Source organism: Channa argus, chromosome 3 (assembly GCF_033026475.1).
Source record: "Channa argus isolate prfri chromosome 3, Channa argus male v1.0, whole genome shotgun sequence".
Lineage (NCBI taxonomy): Eukaryota > Metazoa > Chordata > Actinopteri > Anabantiformes > Channidae > Channa > Channa argus.
This window is the reverse complement of record NC_090199.1, coordinates 17,513,406-17,529,687: the sequence shown is the minus strand read 5'-3', so window position 1 is coordinate 17,529,687 and position 16,282 is coordinate 17,513,406. Positions and strand designations below refer to the sequence as shown.

Genomic DNA, 16,282 nt, shown 5'->3' with positions numbered 1-16,282 from the left:
ATACACAGTTTTAAGGACACTTCATCAACATAGTCATATTACACAGCACTTGTGCCAATAAAGATGTTACAGCTATGAGAGAAAACAAAACCCGAAAAAAGCACGGTATAAAAAAAAAACTATATGATGTTGGACTTCAAACATAATGTGTGTAGACTTACAAAATTGTATTACAAGGGCTTATAAGATTTGTTAGGACCTGAAAAAATGAAATATACTTCCACTGAGACAATGGAAAGGTGTTACCACCTGGTCTCATGTTCAAAAATGAAATTTATGTGGCCAAATTTAGATAATGGAAGATACATCAGTACAGATCTTTAATCACACAGTTGAGGCAGCAAACCACAGGGCTTCTCTACACTCTATTCCACCAAACATATTTTCAATGAAATTAGCATCTCCTCATGTCTCAATCAGCCTTTGGAGAAATATGAAATCAAATAATGCAAATATGAAAACAATTGAGTAAAAACATGATGTGCTTTAAGGCAGAGGTTATTGTGGTGAAGAGCAATTATTTTCAATAATGATCCCTTTGGAAAATGAGCAAAGCATGTTAAAGATATGGACAGGACATGGTGTCAGCTGAAATTTCCTTTATGTAAATGGGGGTTGAAACAGTTCTGACAATGCTACAGCAATGTGTGTAGGAGTTTTACACCGAGTTGGCAAACACACATTGGTTTACTGAAATATTGAGCTACTTGGGCTATTGTTGCAGATTGGCCAACTGATGTTTCCTGTTGATATAATGCAGTGCCTCAGCTGACACAAAGTATTTCTTTCATATCAGCCAGAGAAGATATTCAAACACATTTAGATGACAGCTTCAGCATGACAAACCTGCAATCACCTGCTGAGTCACAACATCCCGTAATGCTCTAAGTGCTTATTCAGAAGCTTTTTTTCCCCAACACCGTTGAATAAAATTCTAAGATGTTGAATATTGGCACATACAGTTATTAGTTATTAACAGAAAGATTACAGTCAGTATGTGTGAGACAACTATATATAATGGCCTTTAGGAAATAGTTGGACTCTTTAACAAACAAGCTCCTTCATAACCATTATGTTAGTGACAGAGGACATGAACCTCTGTGTTTTCACCAAAATTTGATTTAGCAAAAAATGTGGTACTTCAATGTTAAAAAAACTCACAGACTGCACCTCTCTAAGTAAAGACAGTGTCACCTCTTCAAAGTCTCGTCTGTTGGAATACACGTGCCCTTCAGCTCTTATGAACCTGGTGAATGTGGCTAAAATGTGAAAATTCCCCCACGGCCATCTTTAACACACTTGACTCAAGTGGATTCTGGTTGGTCCGTCTCCCACACGTCCACCCCCGCCTATCCCTTCAAACGTCTTCAGAGCTTCTTAAAGAGGATGTAGGTGAAGAGGACTAAAACTCCTGCAGACAGCAGCCCAATCACACACTGGTGAATGGTGATGACGTTCTCCAGGGCATGGATGCGCTCCTCCATAGCGTTGGTGTGGATGTAGTCATAGATGGAGGCCCCGATGCTCCACACCGCCCATACAGCATCCACCAGCGCTTTCATAGTGGGAGAGACCATTCAGAGGGCCGCCTGCAGCCGAGCTCCGGCTGCATCCGCTGCCTATTGGCCCCACTGCACTACAGAGAGCACGAGAAGAGGGTGACACATGGTGCAGTGAGGAGAAAACAATTCGTGGGCATAGTGACAGCCTCCAAAACAGCAAGCACAGTTTCATCTTTACAATCACGACAGTTTGGACTAGAGGACCGGGGTCTAAGAAGACTTATTAAAAATACTGCAAATTTGTCTGTGGAAAGAGTGAAACCTGAGCGAAACCGCTATGAAATGAATAAAACTGGCTTAAATGACAAATAAAAAGATTATTATGAGATACAAATTTTCACATTTATTTAAAAACTATTATATGTTTGATATTTATGCAGAACTGACATAACCAGAGTATCACAGTAGTCACTGGTTAAATTTCTGTCTGCTGAAGGAACAGATTCACCAACTCATCACTGTGGTGCTAATGTATGCAAGTACAATTTTCAGGTGCTTTACTTCATCGACTGTTCATTTTATACTACATCATGTCCTTTATCCTGTGTACTTTCAACTCAACTACAGCATATATCTTAATATTGTGTCTGTATTTAATTCCACTGCTAGATGGTAAATGGTCTGCACTTAAATAGTGCTCTTCTACCTTACTGGTACCCAAAGTGCTTTACACTGCTTTTCATTTACCCTCTCTCTCTCTCTCTCTCTCTCTCTCTCTCTCTCTCACAAACACACACACACACGCACACACGCACACACGTCAAGATTATATATTGCTGGCTCATTATGGTATAGATTATACGTTTCATCACTAAGAATACAAGAAAAATACACTCAGACAAGTTATTCTGCGTACTTTTACTTTCAGTACTTTGAATTTCCTCTTTCTTTCGACAAGACACAAATTAGACCAAAAAAATTAAACCTTGTGTTTTTACTGAGATTTGAAGATACTTTTACTTAAAGACTGAAAAACTTTTGATACATAACGGTTACTATGTTCAGGGGGCAACTGATAAATAATTGCACCTAAAATGTAACAATTTCCAATGTTTGTACAATTCAGTTATTAAGAAATATTGTAATGCAAACTAAATTAGACAGCTGGAAAGGGAAACAAAGAATATATCCCAAGTCTCCTATAGCTTCTCTTTTTATTTTGGAACAGAACAATTGAAACCATTGTTAAAAAGTAGTATTACAGTATCAGATATAATTGATCACGTCTACTTTTCAATCTGTATGAGAAACAATATATTATCAGTTCTTATAAAAAAGACTGTGGTGCTTTAATCAATACCGTTTCTGCCCAAACGCCGGGGTCGTTACATCTCTCTACCCACTCGTTCAACAACTGACGTCATCTCAGTATGAAGAAACTTGGAGTGTGATTCACATGATCTGACATTTGATCTTCTACCAGCAAACACACACGAATTCTGCAGCGCAACAGGAAAATGAGGGAGCAAATAGGAAATGGGCTGTGCACAGAGATGAAGACGCACTGGCTTCATGGCGAAGACGTTTGCAGATGAAGTTAAAACTCACCGACGGGTGTCAGATGTTAAGTGGGATGATGCAGAGGATGATGATGAACATCCGTCCTGCTCTGACTCATTAAGTAGCTAATGAGTTTTCTTGAGAGGAACAGGAGCCGGACCGCTCTCGTCATGGGACCAAGTCGGACATTGCTATTTGGTGTCAAGCCAGCCTGAATCACAACGTATCGCTTCCGATCAATAACATGCTTCTCTGCTTCCGTCAATGATAACATATTTTTGGTGACACGGTGCCCAGGCGAACGCAATGGCCACGTGATCCTAGATAAGAGGTACAAGTCTAACTCAAATACACAACGGGACCTTCACAACTAAACCTCGTGTCATTTGTTTTATTTTGACAAGAAAATCGTACGTTTTCCGGCATTGCTGTGGGCTTCTCGAGAGCACTGAAAGCAGCTGACTGAGAGCGTCACCACGGGCACTAAAAGTGGAGCATGACCTCGGAAACAGAACAGAATCGAACAGAGTAGGACAGAATCGAACAGAACAGAATAGACAGCAGGATACGACGGAATGCAAATAATCACAATAGAACAGAAAATGCACACAATCACAACGGAAACACTGCACAAAAAGCAGATTTATGGCTGCACAGCCGGATAAGAGCCCAGTGAAAGCTCAAACCCTCATTTACTGTTAGAATAGAATAGAATAGAATAAATGGAATAGAATAAATAGAACAGAATATATATCAGGACAGGTAAAACAACGGAAAATATAAATAATTTTTTTTTTATTGTATAAAAAAAGGATAATGTGAAATAATTAGCCCACAACAGAATATAAAAGAAGAAACTGAAACATGAGACCTAATTGAGACGAACAGTTGCAATTACTGCAGTATAAATATAAAAAGATATACATAAGGTGGAACAGAGTTCAGTAGAGTTTAAAATCTATTAACTGGGAATTAGAATCCGTCTTTCGCGCTCTTACCGCCTCCTGATGTGCAGCTACATGCGATCACACTCAGAGACGTGAATAAATCAATAAAAGGTGTTTGACACGTGCCGTGGTGCGCGGCTGCCACCAGGGGTCGCAGCACGCTAACGTGTTGCTGGTCGGGGAGGTAACAGGAGAGGTGCGATGAACCTGGGATGTATATAGTCTCCTGAACAGCATCGATAAAAGGGGAACACCTTGACAGAGAGACGCATACGAGCCTTTCCGGAGACGCAGTGAGCGCAGTACGGGTCTGTGTGGCGCATGTGGACGGACTCCGCAACACACCGCAGGAATGTGTGGCCAGCACACATGTTCGGACATTACTAAATGTAGTGCTCTTGACCGTTTTTAAGTCCTCTGTTAGTATAATTGAAAACAGGGGGCCACGCCGCTGCGTCCCCGACGAAAACCTATAATTGGAGACGAGCCAGTGACGCGCTGAAAATAACCAGGTTACCACTTAGCACCGGTCCATTTTGGGGAGGGCCCAACACGAGGGCGCAGCACCATATATCAGCTTCTTCCAGCTGTTTGGGAATATCCTGCTCATAATATCGACGCTGCAGCATGACAGCAGCAGGCTGCTCTCTCTTTCCGTCTCCCTGTCTTCCCGATTGTCTCTTTCCAGAATGGATATTGGGCGGCTGGCTGGGTGCTGGGTGCGCACCGGGGATCTCTCGGTGGGAAATGCAGAAGCTTTTTTTTAAGGACGGGAGGGGGGGGAGACTGGCACAAGGCGCGACACTGTTGCGTCTGCATGCTTTTTTTCTCCTTGGACAGAGGGGAAGAGATGGGCCAGTGGGACTGACCGATTTATTCCAAAAGACAATTCGTCCCCCCCACCCCCAAAAGGATAATCTTGCTCATTTTGGGATGCGTGCAACACCAAGTGATCAGATACTACTGGGGCGGCGGTGGTGCTGGTGCTGGAGGCTGATGGACGACGAAGTTCAACTTCGCTTTCTCCCCCGGGCGGCAAGCAACCAGACAGTCTGCGCTTTTTGCGCGAAGTCCCCATGTGGCTACGGGATGCTGACACCTGCCCGGTACGCAGGTAACAACAACCGGGCAGCATCACATACTTCTCCAGACACTGACAGTAATTTATTCACAATCCTTAGGTAAAGCTTTGGAGCTTCCTCCACACTGAGTCCCCGGCGATGGGACTGATAGAGACGATGGTGTGAGTCAGAGGCTGGGTCTTTGCGGGCAAGGTGAGTCCTCAGTTAATTCAACTGGCCTACAAAGTCCCAGTTTCTGGCTCATGTGACCACCAACTTAGACAATACACTTCTGCAGCATGTTAATCTGCAAAAAAAAGAAACCGGAGATGGGAGATGGGAGGTCTTACGAGGACTGCAGACAGGCAGTCAAGGCAGTTTTTAAAAAAGCATATTCATATGTTAGTAGATAAAGTCTCCGTGTGAAATGTAAGTAAACAATTCTTTTAAGATCACAGAATAAACAATGTGAGGAATAGTACTAATAATGATAGTTAAAAGAAACTTAAAGCGACACTGTCAAGTACAAAGAACAGTAAAGTGAGCTCCCTGTAAAGTCACCGGCGTACACCACAGTTCTTCCTAAAGCGCAGGTGATGTACGAATGTTACAGGTAATTATTAAAATATCTAACGTTTGGCGTATACTTAAAGACAGGGTCCAACACAAATAATTAAAGGTCAAACTGCTGCAGATGCTTAAACAAAAGGAAAAATATGAATCTAAAGGGTTTTTTATTAAATGTGTGATATCTCAAAGGGTCAAACTGTGAATGCCATCGCTGAATAATTGGAAAAAAACACCTTATGATTAGTCAAACCTGACCTTTTCTGGAAGAGTCTTGTGAAAGAAAGCATGCTTCTCAGGAGTGTCACAGAAATCCAGAGCAGAGGTTTCTTCTCTTTAATGCAGACAATGATGAACAACTTTCACATGCCGTTTTTCTAAAAGAAAAAGAAAAAAGTGGTTCTGCATTTTTTAGTTGGCCTCATTCTGCTGTACAGCCCTTGATAAATTGTTTTCAAAGCAACTCCAGGCTTTGTCTTGGTTTATTTTTTAATCTTAGCCCAAAATAGGCCAAATTAGGAAAAAGAGAAAAGTTTCACTTTTAGAGAGAAATTAGTTAATTTGCCGAATTAATTTCATTTAATAAGGCAAAAACTTTAATTGACAGAGACACATACATCCTCTGTGAATTGATATGAACAGTTCTATCATAAATGGACATTAAAGCGGATGCTTACAACTTAAGCTCTGCACTGAAATTAATAAAATAGAGATAGAGTTGTCGAAATCTCAAAGTGCCGTTCTCTATTATGATGAACAAGTGTGTCACATGGAGAAGAAGTTGTTTTGGTGGCCTGTTTCTATATCCGTCCTGACCCTAGCATGCCGCGCATACCTCACTAATGAATTTAGCATCCTGACACTAGATGCTTTATGTAATTAATAGAGCTGAGGGCCATGGTGGCATCTCCATGCTGCAAGTGACACATAGGTAAGACATTTGCTGAAGCATGGGATTTTAATTTTAAAAAAACCCACAAGACCTAGATGGGAATCTGTTATATTAATCTGACTGTCAATGACATTTATTAAAATGTTAAAGCCCGATAACTTATTGGTAAGCCTTGAATAACACATCAGCGGCAGGTCATTTGATTTATGAGCCTTTTAATTTTTTTGTAGCGGCTGTAATAAGTTGCAGGCAAGTGGACGCTTGTTAAACGTTCTTAGGTTCTAATGAAATTCTTGCGATCGTAGATGATGTGCTACTGCTAATTAACACTATTACATGTAGAAAAGGTTTTGAACACAGTATCTTTGTTATCAGATGGTTATCATGAATACATTTAAAATCAAATATGGAGAATGCATTATATTTGACCAGTGTGCCTCGGATGCACTGTGCCATCATCACAGATTCCCTCCAACGTAGCCCACTAAAGCGCATTGACACATCACAGAAAGCAGATGAATCCACTCCAGCCAAAAGCTCTCCATATATGCTGTAGAAGCAGGGCGAGTATGAGAGCTGAGGGCCTAGTAAGGGAGGCTTGGTGGAATGAGCCTGGTTTGAATAAGCAGCATGGCTACGGGGAGCTCTGGGATAGTCACCAAGTGTGCTGATTAAAGTTGTGATATTAAACAGTGCTGGCTGCTACTGCCTGCCAAGCCTCCCTCAGTGGCATTTCACATTGTTTAAAAGGCCTAATCGGACTCATCTTGCCACTTGCTGCACAGTGTTGCTTACATCTTTTTTTCTTCACCACGGCTGGATCATATTCTCGACTCATACCATTTGTTAGCGGGGTCGTAGACTTGCTTTAAATAGACTTTTCCTACATTTCCCAGGTTGTTTTCTGCATTGGGTCACTGGGTTCGCTTAGTTCTCAAATTGACCATAACAATCAGTGCATCTGTATGACATTGTGAGCATCCCATAGATAACTCTGCTAGGGCAAAAGCTTCATATTGTGTTTACCTTCAATGTGAAAGCTGGACTTGGAATGAACACACAGAGCACTCCTTGGAAATTGTGCTCTTAGCTCATTCAATCTCCTTTAAAAAACGTCACTGCAACTCCCAATAAAACTCTGCCATTATAAATATACAATTCATAAACACTGGAAACCATGCTTGCTTTTTTTCTGAAATATATGACCCAAGCCTTCTGAAAAGGTCAAACTCCAGGTTGTTACATTTCTTTAGCCACGATTAAACAGATGCCAAAGTTATGCACCAAATTGCACTTGAGGAGCCAGCAAATGTTGTAGTTTGATCTCAAAAGTTTGGAATGAGAAAGATTAAGCTAGGGAGGCAGAGAGGGAGGGAGGGAGAGAGAAAAGGCAGCAAGAAAAGTGAGGGACTTTTAGGGGCAGCTGTGTTTTATTAACCCAGTCATAATGCCCCTAAAAATCCTTATTGCTCTTGCAATGGTCAACAAATCTCCTGCCGCAACATATAGAGGATTTCTGAACAGAGTAGGAGTTCATATCTGCTGCACTGCAGGGCCACCGCACAGTGTTTATGTATGAGCTACATAGGTTAAACTCAGAGTGTTCAGCTTCACTTAAACCAGCTGTATAAGTCACTGAGCTTATTGAGTTGCAGAACACATGAACGGAAAGAAACCGTCTCAGAGGAGCTGCTGAAATCGAACAGGAACAACAGTAAGCTTCGTCAAAAGTTTCACAACACGTCTGCTAATGCAGATTAGCACAAATTTAGAAATGTTAACATCTCTATCTGGGAATTGCACAGGCAGAATGAAAAGCATCTCTTTACTAACAATACCAATGTTTCCCTTTGGCAGATGTATGAATTACAGTGTCATTATTTTTCTGCCCAAGTCTTCATAGTTTAACATGCAGACAGGGGAGGCGATTCCCCATGTCCTTCAGTATTTTGACTTTTCAATCGAGTGCTAGGGGACAAACTGAAAGACAGCGACAGAAAGGGAGACAGGTCGGTCAGACAGGCTGGTAAGTAGTGAAGCCAGTCCAAAATAAATTCAGAAAGTATGAAGACACAGAGCGCAGGCTGGTAGAAATAACAGGCAAGCTGATGGTAGTATGACAGATAAACAATGAGACAGCTTGATAAGACAGCAGCTGCACAGACAGACGCAGAAAATGGGAACCAGGCAGACGTTAAGACACAGAAACAGGCAGAGACAGGCAAGAAGACATAAAGCGATACAGGCAAACAGCAGGCCTCGGAGGACTGAGATCCAGGCCTGGGTGTGGTGTGCTGGGCTGTCGTGGCTGGAGAGCGGGTGGTGTGGAGTGGAGCTCTCGGTGTTGGTAAATGAGTCATCGGAGGGAGTCTATTCTGTTGAGGTTCCCTGTGGGATGGCCGCTGCGGGATGGCCGCTGCTGAAGGAAGGAAGGAAGGAAGGAAGGAAGGAAGGAAGGATCCTCTTCAGTTTGAGGGAAAGAGCGAGAGAAAGACAGACGAGGGGAGAAGGAGTGAGGGAAAGTGTGGATGATGACTCAGGGCCACGAAACACATGGAGATGGCGAATGGAGGGAGGAATTACTCATCAGAGCATGTGGAATCTCATATGGCTATCACAGGACTGACAGTGTGCTTCCCCCATGGCTGCTGCTCACCCGCCATCCAGCCGCCATCACTCCCTCAGGCACCAGCTGAACGCAAACCAGTCGCTCTTTTACCAACCGAAAACAGAGAGAAGGCAGGGATCAGGGTGAGCTGCGGGTCAAATTCACATGGGAAGGGTTTTTTTTTTTTATTTATTCTGTTCCCCTTCAGTTAGACGCCTGGGGTCATCATGAGGGATAATTAACAATATATTAGTCTTTTAACCGGCGCCAAATTGACTTAGGTCAGATCGAGTCACACCACGTTTTTTGGTCACCTGTGTCTCTACAGCTTCAGTATGATTGATGAGTGTTAAAATAATGGTGCGTCACTGTCAGAGACATTTGAATTTCAGCAGAGGCTGTAAAAACCCTCCTTATAAGCATGTTTCAGCATAAAGTGTCATTCTGGGCTAAAGAGAATATGGCTTGAGCAAGTGGAGTAATGAGAGCAGTTTCCTACACCACCTGAGTGTTGAAGGCCAGACAGACCTAAGTCCAGGTATTAGTTTTATTGAGTATAGATATTTCGGTATTTTTGAAAAGTTGTTTTACCTTAGTTCCTGTCTTTTTATATTTGGGTTGTAGATTACAGCAAGTTGCTGCAGGTCTCAGTGCTCTTGCTCCAAATTAGGCAATACTGTCAAAATCCGTAATCAAAGGGACCTTTCAAAAGGAGAATATGTGTCATGGTGAGGAGAGGCTGACATTTTAAGTCCAATAGCTGTTTCTCATCTCACACAACAGCTCTTTATGGCTGCATAAATCCATCTTTAAAGTGATAAATGTGACACTATACTAGGCATGTAGATGACAAAGTTGTATTGAGTGATGACAAGACAAGGAACAGCAATGGGGCAAAGGGCTACAGGTACAAAATGTACAGTGGCTTCTCTTTATCTGTCTGAGAGTCAGCAGCTGAAACTGTAGATGTCCTTGGTTATGAGTGATGGTGAATTAGGTGTGCACCCAGATGTCCCCAGTTTTACTTAGCATGCGTGTAGAGGACATTATGTGTCCTCTACATCGGTCTTAATGAGTTTTGGTGTGCACCAACTTCTTTGAACTTTTAAAATGCATGCTGCCAAAAAATGGTGATGAGTACAGCACGGTGGCATGACTCAACAGGTGAAAGGGGCACACCCATCAGACTAGGTTAGCCCCCCTCAGCACCAGTGGCGGCACAGTCCCAGAGCTTTCTGTAGCAGAGGTTGCCATTAGGGTGTGGGCTGACAGCGCTCTAACACCAAAAGAACCTCTTAAATCAAAGCAAACACTGCAGACAAAAGCGAGAGGGCAAGAAAAACTGGAGCAAACCTTTCCCTGTGTGGATCCCTCTAGCACCCCTCTTTAATAATGAGAATGAACCCTCCTGACCTGCTTTTGGTGAAAACAGCCTGTGAGACCTGGCTCTGGTATGACTAGAATAAATAGAGAAGAGTATAAGCAGCTATCACACATCTGCAGTAGTAATTCCTCGTTTTGCTAGTACTAATTATTATGTGATGTGGTTGTTCCTGTCCACTATCTTAGTAGATGTAAAAATCATACCTAAATGCGTTGACAAAGTGGACACTGACATTTAATTTAACTAAAACAGGTTGCACCAAACAAGCTATGTGGAGATGATTGTGACTAAATAGTTACACCCAATAACTGACAAAGCCAACGTTAGCCTGCTAATAGTTGAGCTGATGCAGTTTTATTCTGATGGACTTTTACTTTGTACATTACAGACCAATAACATCTGAATACATGACCACATACATTAAGCTAAATTAGTATGATCACATATTTCCCATGCAAGTGTAAGTACAATTGCACACATACTACTAAGAAGCAGGTGCCTTTCTCTATTTTTGCAGGTAAAACAAAGTGAAACTCACGTTTGCAAAGTACTGCCATTTGCATTTGCAGGCATGATGCATCATTCAGACCCCCAGGAGCTCATTTTCTGGACGTTTTGCTGCAGATTGTGATGCTTTTGTGACTTTCAGTTTACACAGTCTCCTGCTTCTGATTAAATGGTGTTACATGTTTTCTAGCAACAGATTGCTACTAATTATATCACCAAAGTCTTTACTATCTAAGATGTTATCAAGTTTTAATGGTGTAACCAGATTCAGTAAGGCACTAGTAATGAAAACCTTAACTCGCACACACTAACAGATTTGCCAGTATTCGGTCTTGTCACAAACTGTTTGATGTGAAAAATCCAATTACAGATTCCGCATCAATAAATAAACGCTGAGGCAAACAGACTCTGGTTGCTTCCTTTGAAAGGATCCTGCAGAAGTACACCGGAATGATAAACAAATTAACTAACATGGCTGAGCTGCGCACATGAGTCCCCGGCCTCAGCTATAGGTGGAGGAGGTGTGTCCCAGTCTGTCAAACACATCTCAAATTGAGATCTTTAGACTCCGGGGTCAGCACTGTGTACACACAACTGAATGCTCAGTGACACAAACAAGGGCACATGGCACATCTTGACCTCTGTTTTACTCGCTTTGTTCATTTTCTTTTTATGCAGAATGTCATCCTGCTCACTGGTATTGAACTTTTCTGCACAGGCCAAGTGTTCAGCAGCCGGGCCCCATCATCCACTGTTTGTCTTGGTGATTATGTTTGTATATGCATATACATATACAATCAGAGTGAAGTAGAATATTTCCAGCATTGATGGTTGTGTTGTGTGGAACTATAGAAATGCAGCCCTCATAGTGGAGAGGTGCTCAACTCAACTTAAATATTTTGAGAAGCCATTCCTTCTCTCTCTTCTTCCCTCCATTCCCCACCACTGACAGGGGCATGCTGGTTTCCAGTTGTTTTCTGGCTATTTGGGCTCAGCGATGCATGTTGGCAGACCTCACTGGCACTTTCTCTTTGCATTGAAAAATCTGTTGGAGGCTGAACTCAGCTCAGTGTTTGTGTGCCCTGTGTTGAGTAACAATGAGCTCCGCAGGCCGATTGGCAGATGTTTGATGTTGCAGATATAGTCATGCCATTGTGTAGAGTCAGCAACTAAATGTGTGTGTGTGTGAATAAGGGGTGAGGGAAAGCTGGTATTTGTTTTGGCACAAAAGATCATTTGCCAGAGAAGGTGCTCCACTGACACAACTTGCCAAACAATCCTGCAGCGGTGAGTGTTTTATCTGTCCAAACTCTTCAGTAGTCATAAGGGAAAGGTGGGGTTTTCACTCCCCACACTCACCTCTTCACAGCCCTTTTGTAAGCTCAGCAGGCTAATGTGGAGCGAGGTGGGCTACTTTCAGTGTGAATTTGTAAAAAATAAAAAATAAAAAAGCAGTGAATGTAAACTGCTGTTTCTGCAAATCTCTTCGTAACTGTAGTTAACAAGAGGATGAAGTAAACATTTTCAGCTAATCAGGGACATGGCACAGCCTCATGGCCGTTCTGATCTTTTCTACTTGCTGTGGCTCAGTTGAAGTCCCATTGTCTGGCCCGATCCAACATCATCTAGTTCAGAGGGTCTCTGTGCCAAGCTTGGCTCTGAGGACATTACAAAAAGGGAAAACCCATCTTCCCCAAAACCTTCTTCCATTACAGAAAAGAGGTTTTCTGCTTCTATTCAAGCCACTCGAAAAACATCAATTGCTGCTTTTTTCAGTCTTTATTTTGGCAAAATCTTCAGTCATGGGGACAGCGTGGTTCTTCCATAGTTGGTTTTTAGAAGAAAGGGAGATTGTGTGTGCGTGGATGTGTTTTTGCACCCTTAAAACTCATGACCATTGGTGTTGTATGAAAGTATTTTTCATCCACAGTGTGCAGCTGAGAGGTCTGTGAATTATCAGCATCTGCATTGCTTTTCTCACTGTAATGTTTACAGCTGATGTGGGCATGAACTGGATGTGTGTGTGTGAATGTGTGTGTTGAATGAACTGCAGTTTTTCTTCAGCAGCAAAATGATGGGATGGTACCCACCTGACTCCAACCAAAGGTTTATATGTGTTACATCTACATCCATACATTTGTGTCATATTTGCTTTTCATCCCTTCAAATTTGGCTGTTTTTTTTTTTACTATATGCTTTCTCTCAGACATACGGTACAGGTTTATTTTTGCAATGTTTGGTTTTTTTGTCCTTTCGGCTTATCCCGTGAGTTCAGGGTCACCACAGCGGATCATTGTCCGCATGTTGATTTGGCACAGTTTTTACGCTGGATGCCCTTCCTGACGCTACCTTCCCCAATTTCTACCAGGCTTGGACTGGCACTGCACAGCTGGGGAAGGGAATGGTCTGTTAGGGGTGTCACTTCAACATATAGCCAGGGCCGGGGATCGAAACACTCACCCTGTGGCCCGTGGGCAACTGACTTTACAAACTGAGCAACAACCGCCAATGTTAATGTCTGAATATAAACAGTTTGTACCACATACATTAAAACTATACACTGAAAAAATATATATATAAAGCACTTACAAAGCTCAATAGTTAACACGTAATATCTTGTTTAGTTTTTAGAAATGAAGAAGTGTTAGAACTCCCATTGTAATTTCACTGTAAGTTGTGTGCTTGGCTGGGCACTATTGTCTCGAAGTCTGCAAAAGACTCTATATAACCCTGTGAATTCAGATTTTTAGATATGAATATGGCAAAGAATTCCTACCAGGATCATAGTCTCACATTTTGTCAGTTTACTCACGTATGGTGACACTTCAGACACTCTTTTGCTTAATTGTCAAATAGCCTCTGGCTTTATTTAGCAAGGGGAAGATAAAGGCTTAGGGCAACTTCAACTGCAGAGATATAAACGCTTAAATAAATGCAACAAGCATGGAGCCCTTATCCTGCAGAGCCTCAGCAACAGCTACAGTTGTTTCATAAATCACATCCTCATAAATTGTTATAAAGGCAGATGTACATAATAGAATAAACACTCCCCTTTTCCCAAGGCTGTATAGGAGGATGGGAGTGGGGGTCAGAAGGTGATGGAGTTTGGGGGATAAATGCAGCTCAACTTTGTGCGTGCACCCAAATTTCCCTCTTAAGTTCCCATCCGCCCTCCTCCTTTTCCCATATTATCCTGCTCTTTGCCAAGCAAACATGTTATGCATATGAAAAGCTATTAACGAACAGAGTGACTTCAAATCATTATTTAAAGTGTCAAAAGCTTGAATAAGCACTGTTTATACAATAAGCAGTACCTGCAGGAATAATTAACACACATTCAACCATTCCTAGCATTATTTTGTTCACAGTTCTGTCTGAAGAGCGGTCACAGATGTTACCAGCAACTGCATTTCCTAACATAAAAATTCAGAGGTGCCGCTACAAAAAATACAGCGAATAAAATAAAACCTCAAACGTAACAAACCTCATTGCAGATAAATTCTCGCCTTCAATATCCTGAAGTAAACTTTAATTTTAATAGCTTAGATTAACTTCAGATTGAAGTCAATTAAACTATTTGTAAAGTTAGGCCTGAATTTACTCATCAGTTTTAATGATGCTAAATTTACATCCCAGAACAATCTCAAATAAGTTGTCAACTTGGTGAGAGCATTTCCATGCAAGAGATTGTACATATACATGATTATCATCTATAATAATACTTGACTCAATAATAGCAAACTAACAGAAATAGGCCTGGGACTCCAAATCTGAGATGCTGATATAGTTAATATAGACAGGTAGTGCACCGTGCCCACAAACAAAATCTAAACCAAACCCGCAAGTCATTAAAGTTTTGGATATGTGGCAGTTTTCCCCTCTGTCTCATGCTGCATTAAATTTGGTCTGCAAACATCAAATTTGCATGTTGGCAGCAAATGTAGAAACCAACAGTATTTTATTCTTTGTTACTTTACATGGACTCATTTGGATAGACTTTGGCAAGGCACTGTGTCACTTTGGGAGTCATTTCAACCTCAACCTGATCCACTTTTAGTTGTGAAAGCCTCTGGTAGCCATATGAAAAAACTCTGGCTTGACTCATCCAAATCAGACTCCTTAAATGTTAATCACCATGTGAAAGGTTGTGTTCTGTTCTTGATCGGCCTGGCTCAGGCTCAGAGTGATGTGTTGTGTTGCAGGCATCAAAAAATCTAGTCTAGATTTCCTGGAAGTCTTTTCTTTTTTCCCTTACTGGCAACTGTCACACACAAAGCTTTAGAGCGGGTGTAAATAAGAGGACATGCATGCTTAATGAGCAAGAGTAAAAATGACTTAATTGTTTGTTTGAGCAATGTGGCTGTGCTCATAGAACTGAATGTTAAGGTAGTGAAACTGCTTAATTAAGTTGACTGGGGAAAAAAGGAGATAAACAGGGATATTTATGGTGACTTCAGCCTGGTCATAGCGGTTTAATTTTACACTTTCTATTAAAAACTCCTAAACATTTGCTGCCATACACAGAGACCTTCTGAAACCACTTGTCGAACAGATTAACATCTTACTATAATATGCCAAAAAAGGACTTAATGAGTCCTTATTAAATACTGACAGTCACATCTTGTCAGTTATATGTGCAGTGCCAGAAAAAAGGAGGAAAAAAATAAGGAAACTCAGGAATGGTTGTTTGCGCTCAGATTTACAACCATAGGGTCACCAGTGGAAGTGGAGCTGGAGCAGAGTGGTGCAGAGCTCTCCTCCTCTCTCTCGGCCTCCTTTACCTCCCCTGCTCCTACGTAATTTTATTCCTTTTCTGTTATAGTATATGGGTCATGCTGTGATTGTGTGTCCATGCAGATGAATATCTTCTCTTCTCTGGTGAGCATACGGAAAGAAGTACTCAAACCTTTACCACCAAGCATAAGTAGCAACACAGTGACACAATGCTGCATTTAAGGGCAAAGGTCATGGTTTTAAATTTAGTACATGTGTAAATGCTTGTGATACATTAGAATGTAGTGCATTTTTCTGCCAAAAACTTAACTCATTTTGTTGATGTTATTGCTCTAACTGTAACGGATGTGATTTAAGTCAAACAGTGCATCATGTGTAATTACATGGTGTTGAAGGTGAAATACTTTTCCCCTTAAATTACCTTAAATTACAGATTACTAGTGTCATCTAAAGCTTCATATTATGAGGTGGGCAAAAGTTTTTCAAAACTGTGCGGACTAAAAATGTACCTTGTCACACT

General features: G+C 41.6%; 1 long non-coding RNA gene across 1 annotated transcript; it reads right to left on the bottom strand.

The window, feature by feature from the left end:
• Positions 1–584: 584 nt before the first annotated feature.
• Positions 585–4,054, bottom strand: LOC137123534 (uncharacterized). Its single transcript, XR_010913861.1, has 2 exons — positions 3,111–4,054; positions 585–1,636 (listed from the first exon to the last, which is right to left on the bottom strand). It is a non-coding gene; the product is annotated as an uncharacterized lncRNA (long non-coding RNA).
• Between the last annotated feature and the right edge of the window lie 12,228 nt (positions 4,055–16,282).